General features: G+C 30.5%; 1 pseudogene across 1 annotated transcript; it reads right to left on the bottom strand.

Annotated features, from left to right (window-relative positions):
• Nucleotides 1-2,063: 2,063 nt before the first annotated feature.
• On the bottom strand, nt 2,064-6,896 carry LOC137837528 (receptor-like protein EIX1; annotated as a pseudogene). Its single transcript, XR_016520647.1, has 2 exons — nt 3,523-6,896; nt 2,064-2,225 (listed from the first exon to the last, which is right to left on the bottom strand). The product of XR_016520647.1 is annotated as a receptor-like protein EIX1 (transcript).
• Between the last annotated feature and the right edge of the window lie 757 nt (nt 6,897-7,653).

Raw genomic sequence — 7,653 nt, 5'->3', positions numbered from 1 at the left:
TGTTTGATAAAGGCGATGGAAGAGAGGTTGTAGTATCTGTGGAGAAATGGTCGATGTGATGAGAAGTGGGATCTGTAATAGGTGGAGTGGAGTGGTGTTAGGCGGATAGGATAGTGAAGAGGTTAGTGAGGGTATTGGTTAGGGTGTCTTCTTTAGATTCTAATGCCATTTGACGGGTTTCCATGGTTTATTATAGAGCCAGGTAGCGACTGTCATGGTGTTCTTGGGTGGTATGGAATTGCGTTTGCAAATTAGCTAATTTGTGTATGATGGTTTGGAGTGTTTCTTTAAGATCTTTGGATGGTTTGGGAAGCATGGAGGTAGGTCAATGAAAGCACTAAGTTGTTACGGCGCTTTAGGGGATGAAGGGTTAAAGGTATAAAAATATGCAAAGGAAGGAATAGTCTAGAAAATGAAAATTAACTTTGTCTTTTCTATTACATAGAAATGTCTTATAAAGACCCTAAAAATTATTGTAAGTCAATCCCTATAAAACAATTGTTTCCTCTAATATCAGAAAGATATAACCATAAGATTTTCCCTTAGATATGACCGTTAATGCTTCTGTGGACTTTGATGTTTTTCTTATGGATCTTGAAGATGTGGGCCTAGTATCACTGTATGTCTCCTTGTACTTAAGTACACATCAATAATGAAATAATATTATGTGATGAAACAATGTACATAATATATCTATGAATGTATTGATAGAGATTATATAAAATTAACTCAAAACACCCTAATTGTGAAATTTTAATTTTTATTATGAAATTTTAATTTTTATTGATCAAGTCAAATTTTAAAATTTTAATTATTAAATAACTCATCTCGTCGAATAATGAAGATATTAAGATGCTGTAGACTTTATTTTTATTTTTTATAAGATGTAGAACTTTAAATGTTACATTTAACCTTATTATTACATCAAAATATTTATCAATATAGGCATATTTAATATATTTATATTGTAGATATTTTTTATTTAATTATTAACTTTTGCTTAAAAATAAGAACAATTTTATAATATTAAATAATGCGTTTAATTATAAATGAACATGTATATCTAATTATTGTCCCTTTTTTATATGTACTTTTTTTATATGTAAGTGTGTGTTATAGTTATGCATCAAGAAACCACTTTATTTTAAAAGATCTTATTTTTTATGAGATTATTGACATAATTAACGTGTAGTTATATCAATAATCATCATGTGTAACAGTAAATCACCACTTTCATGATTTAATATTTTAGAGATATAATATTTTATAATAAATAAATAATGGAATACTTTAAATTTTTTTATAATTTTTTTCAAAATATATTTTAATTTTTCCCTTAATTTAAATCCTATTCTTTGAACTGAAATGAACAAGGTCTTACATAGTTTTTACATTGGAGTATTTCTAATTCTTTCTCACAATTACTAAACAAAAAGAGGATACTATCTATTCATCAAGTGATCAAACGTTAGGAGTAGAAAACTCTCACACACGTGAACCAAGAGAAAAAGAGGATGCTAGATGATTTGATTTTCCATAAACGATACTATTTTATAATAAACGAATAATGAAATATTTTAAATTTTAATCTATATTTTTTTTTTCACAAACACATTTTCATTTTACGCTCAATTTAAATTCTTAAACTCAAATAAATATGGTCTTACCTAGGTTTACAAAGGAGTACTTATAATTACTTTTAACAATTACAAAGCAAAAGGAGGACACAATATTAAAAACAGTCTACATAATTTGTCAAATCATGAAAAAGTAAACTTAATTTGCCTTGAAATAAAACTGCTACAAATACTAACAATCATAAAGGCTTCTTCAATTGTTTAACTTTCCAAATTGGATGTGATTGCATTTCTCTCCCATTTAAATGCAGAAATATATTTTTAAAAATGGCAAAACATACAGATAAGGCCATTAACTAGAAACAAGTGGGTATCTTCAATCATAATATGAAAACTAGCAAAAGTGTGGTTGAAAATAAAATATAAACTGATCACATTAGGATCTTACAATTCTAAGGTATTGAATCAGAACGAAACAACGTTACAAAATGTATTATGCAAAATAACTGAATCAAATCATAATCTGGAAATAAGATTTTGAAAGACATTATTTACTACAAAATACTAAATAACTATCCTTCACTCCTATGGCAACCAATGATGCCTTCATTCATCCCAGATCAATCAGAAGTGCGTAGCACAAATAACCTGCAATTTTTGTACAACCATTAATGTGGTTTATTACAAGATAAATAAAGACGGAATTATATTTTTCTAGGTGAAATTGTAAAAATGAATGTAATTAAACTCCCCTTCTCCGAATTCCACACATAATTAAACTGCAACTGTTTCAATAAATTATACTAAGCATTACCTTTGAGGGTAAAATTCATGTAAGATAAATCATATCTATATTCCCATTAATATCACTAGTTTTTAAATGACAAGAAGTTTCAACCACGTAACTTGCTCGTTAAGTTAAGAATTAAAATCACCAATTTCTTATGATCTTCCTTATTAAGTTATATTTTATAATAATAATAGTCAAACTATAAAAAATACGATTTAATTATTAAAAAAATAAGAGAAATATGTCATATCGCAACCATCACATATTTATTATCTTTTCCCAATGTCTACGCATATTATGTTTGTACTGAGCGAAACATTTTTTTTATCAGTACTAAGTGAGCAACACGTAAATGCAAAAAGAAAAATACTGAAAGTGAAGAAACAAATATATATAAATAGAGAGAGAAAGAGAAAGAGAGAACACTTATATAAAGAAATATAAATCTCAAAATTAAATTATCAATCTCTAATATGTTTCTAATATATATATATATATGAGATCTTAATACCAAAAAACTAATATTAAATGACTTTATATATATAAAAGAAGATTAAAAAAATCTTAATATCTTCACACTACATATTGTAAAATAAGAATAAATGTTTTATCAAAAAAACTGTCAATAGATGGATGATATTCATTTTACAAACATTCTCATGAAAATATGAGTTTTTTTTTCAAATAAAAATAAAATATTTTTCTAAAAAAATATATTATTTTTACTAAATCATTTAATATGATAATAAATTAAATTTTTAATAATATTTTTTACTAACCAAATAAAATTTAATCAAATTTAAAATCTTAATTATGAAAAATTCATCATTCTTCTGTTAACGTAAAAAAAAAAATATCACCTGATAAAATAAGTTACATAATTTGATGCAAATAATTATTTGACCTTTAGATTATAAAATTAAACACACTTCAATCATATAAGCTATATTTTTTTCTTTTTTTTCCCTCTAAGTTACACTCCAGTTGAAGCAATAAGCGTTATAGTAAGGGATAATTACTGCATATGTTTAGCGAGGATGAACAAAATTCAATACTACTCCTAACAATTGGATTACATTTAATTGCAGCTTTCTGTTTAAAGTATGTATTCCACTTCATTTGTGAAGGAAATATTGATATATTTGATTAACATACCTTTTTCTTGCAGTCAACAACACCTGGCACCTGGCACATTGTTCATACATACAGTCTATGAATCTGTTTAGGAAGTTGAGATAAGCATTTCTGAAAGAACGTGAAAGTAGTATTGGCCCTAATAAGCCCCAAAATCCAGTGAAGTATCCTATCCCCATGCTTATGTACAATGCCTCGTACCAATCACTCTCTTCATCACCATTCATATCTTCACCTTCTCCAACCTTTTCTCTTCTTTCATCTCCATCTCCATCTCCATCTCCAGGACAACTTCTAATCACTTGCTCTCCACAAAGATCATTGTTTCCTTTAAAACTAGAGCCATCAAAGGTTTCAAAATGTCTTCCTGATGGGATTCTTCCAGAAAGAGAGTTGTATGACAAGTCTAGTTTGCCTAGACCGTCAATTTGAGAAAGAGAAGAAGGAATTCCTCCACTTATATGATTTCTTGATAAGTCAAGGGACTCTAGTGAACTTAAATTCCCAATCCCAGAAGGAATTTCTCCTCTCAGATTATTTCTGGATAAATTCAAGGAATTTAGCCCAACCAAATATCCAATCTCTTTCGGTATTTCACCTGTTAAACTATTACTTGAAAGATCAATGCTCTTGAGCCGTAACTCTGGATCAGAAAACCACTGTTCCACACCTTTCCACATCCATGTTATATTAAGTGTATAATTATCAGAATTGGACGTAAAAGAACGGTAAGGTTCATAGTAAGTAAGATTGCCAGACCAATATATCTGATTTAGAGTTTTACTTCTATTGATGATCTTTTCAGACATTGCAGTCAAATTCTTTAAGCACGTTGGAATACCTCTGGATAAGTAATTCCTAGAAAGATCCAACGATTGAATATGCTTCAAATAACAGAGATTAACTGGAAGATGTCCATAGAAGTAATTCCCTCGCATGTTCTAGATTATCAATTGCTGCATACTTTCTCCGATCCATGATGGTATTGGACCAGACAATATATTTTCACTCACATCCAATGTAATCAAATTGCTGCAATTCTTCAGAGTGGAAGCTAATTCACCCATTAGGTTATTGTTTCGTAAGACCAAGGCTTCCAAGTTAACAAGGCTGCCCATGGACGCAGGAATCTTTCCTACCAATTTATTGTTGCTTAAATCAAGAAACAGTAACCGATCAACGTATTTCCAACAGTTTGGGAGTTTCCCCTTTATCTCATTGTTTGATAAATCTAAAGAGGCCAAATTTGCAGTTGTGCTCCAATCACATAAGAATGAAAACAAATCTGAAAATTTGTTTTTGGAGAGCTTGAGCTTCGAAGCTTGTAGTAAAAATGGTGGAATTTTTCCTTCAAATTGATTTGAGTGCAGAAATATAAACGGTTAGTGAAGAAGCTTCAATGATATATTGGGAATTGCACCAATGAGATTATTGTAAGACATATTTAACTTTCCCATATTTTGCAAGTTGTTCCAAAACCAGTATGGTACGGAATCATTAAGCCTGCTCTTAGAAATATCTAGAAGAATTATGGAACTTTGAGTTTGAAGCCAACTTGGAAAAGTCGAGCCCAGATTACAAGATCTTAGTTCCAAAATTAATAGTTGGAAAGGAGGAACCCAAGTAGGTCCAAATTTTAGAGAAAATGAGTTATCTGATAAGCTTAACATGTATAATTTGGAAAAATTGGAAAGATGGGATTCGGTGATGTCACCCTCCAAGCGATTTCCATCCAAGGATAAAACCTCCAACTCAGATAGCAATCCAATGCTTGCAGGTAGCCTGCCGGTAATCTGGTTATCAGATAAAGACAAACCCTCCAACCTGTGTTTATTGCACCATGAAGAATTTTGAAAGAAGTTAGAAATTTTTCCACTCAACTTGTTTTCTGAGAGGTCTAAAATCTGCAATGTGCACATGTTTCCAAAGAATGATGGAATCTCGCCTTGGAGTTTGTTACCAGAGAGGGAAAGAATTTCAAGAGAGTTCATTACTTTCCCAAATCCATCTGGAATGGGACCTTCTAACAAGTTACCATAAATGTAAAGCATACGAAGATTAGTAGTGGAGTTGATGAGCCAATGAAATATGGATGATGATTTCAACATATTGAAGGAAAGATCAAGGAAGGCGAGAGAAGATGAAGAATTTGTGATTGAAATAGGTGACATCAGAAAACTATCATCCCTGATATTACAATTTTCCAAATGAAGATTTTGAAGTTTTGAACTGAAGTTGAAACCAGTTTGAAAGACCAATGATGTCATATTATTATAAGAAAGGTCAAGGATCACTAGAGAAGGAAAATTTGAGTGGAAAGGAGATGACAAAACAATGTTATTATCAGAAAGATAAAGCTCCTGAAGATTAAGGCTAATGTTTGACAATAATTGAAATGTTGAGGATGTGAGCATATTAGAAGAAAGATCAAGGATGGTAAGAGAAGTTGAGAAATTGGAATATGAATAAAACAGGGATTGTATATGGATATCTGAAAGAGAACAATCAACTAGCCTGAACTCTCTTAAGTTTGGAAAAATAATCATTTGCAACCAATCAAGATTATGTAAATAATACAAGGCAAGATTTGTTAGGTAATAGAGCTTAGACAACCATTCTGCATCCGTAGGTTTGACATCAAAATTGCCAGCAAGTCTAAGAGTGTGCAAGAAAGGAAGATTCCCAATCTGGAAAGGAAGTGCTCCAGAAAATGAATTGCTTCCAAGATCAAGATACCTCAACTGTGACAAATTTGCAAGTTGATAAGGGAGTTCCCCGTTTAGATAATTGTAACTGAGATTGAGATACCTTAAATTTGTAAGGCGTCCAAATTGATAAGGGATTTCTCCATGGAAAAGATAATTGTAACTTAGATCCAGAGAGAGTAAATGTGTAAGGTTTCCAAGTTGGGTAGGAATGCCCCCACCAAAAAAAGAATAGGAGAGACTGAGATATCTTAAGTTGGTAAGTGAGCCCATCTCTTGAGGGATGTGACTCCCTAAAAAAAAGTTGTGGCTGAGATCCAAATGTTGAATATTTTGCAAGGCAAACAATAAAGTGATATTGATTTCACCTTTCAAATATTGATCAGGATACTGACCAGGAAGACTAAGGATGGTTACATGACGTGTTTGATGATTGCATTGAATACCTTTCCATTTGCAACAATCTTGATTGTTCTCATCATTCCTCCATGTAGACAGCATGTCATAGTTATCTATGAGGCCATGTTTGAAGTTGAGGAGTTCCTGCCTCTCCCTCTGATTGCACTTCAAATTTGAAGTATTGTGAAATGGGAGAACGGATGGTGAAGCATGGAAGAAAAGCAAAAGCAGAAGAAGAAGTGCATAAAGATAATAAGAAGACATTATTATGTAGTGGCTGATATGATATGAAACAACTGTTCAAGTATATGTAAGAGATATATTCTAACACCCTATGCCTCTTATACAAATATAAATATCTACATATTGCGAAAAGTCTACATGCTTTAATTTTGCTAAAGCATGAGAAACGGAAGCTTAATTTGTTTTTATATAAAATTTGTATGAATACTAACAGCATCAAAGTCTGTGCAATTATTTTAGTTTTCCAAATTTGATGTGACTTTTAACAACCTTATAGATCGCATGGAATAGATTCATTTTATACATATTACAAAAACCAACTTTCAGGATTACTTACTTGTGGGACTACATGCTTTCACGGTAAAACACATAGGTGAACTAATTAAAATTTTAATAAATACATAACTAAACAATAATCATAGTAGACTTGCTTAAGGTAGAGGTTCGTACAGATTTGAAAAATGTTTATATCTATACAAAGGTTTAGGTATCTACTTCTATTATTATTTTTAAAAAAAGAATCATTCCTCTAAATTGAAACCTCTTATTTAATGTATAATGGAGCTAAAAAGACGTCTTTTAAAACAGCTTTGACATCATCAAATTCTAAGAGTTATAGGTAATTCAGATTAAGACGTATCTAGAAATAAAATATATTGTAATTTTCTGCTTGATTGGTTAGTGTTAAAAATTAACAAAAATGTTGTTATATATTTAGTCGCAAAGATATATTATGATTTTTTTATTTTGATGAAAGTTAGTTTTTATCATATTGTAAAAGTAACTCAATTATCCTATAAAAAAA

This window comes from Phaseolus vulgaris, chromosome 4 (genome assembly GCF_051622355.1).
Source record: "Phaseolus vulgaris cultivar YP4 chromosome 4, ASM5162235v1, whole genome shotgun sequence".
NCBI classification, from domain to species: Eukaryota; Viridiplantae; Streptophyta; class Magnoliopsida; order Fabales; family Fabaceae; genus Phaseolus; species Phaseolus vulgaris.
The sequence above is the reverse complement of the archived record's forward strand: the minus strand, read 5'-3'. Positions and strand labels throughout refer to the sequence as shown.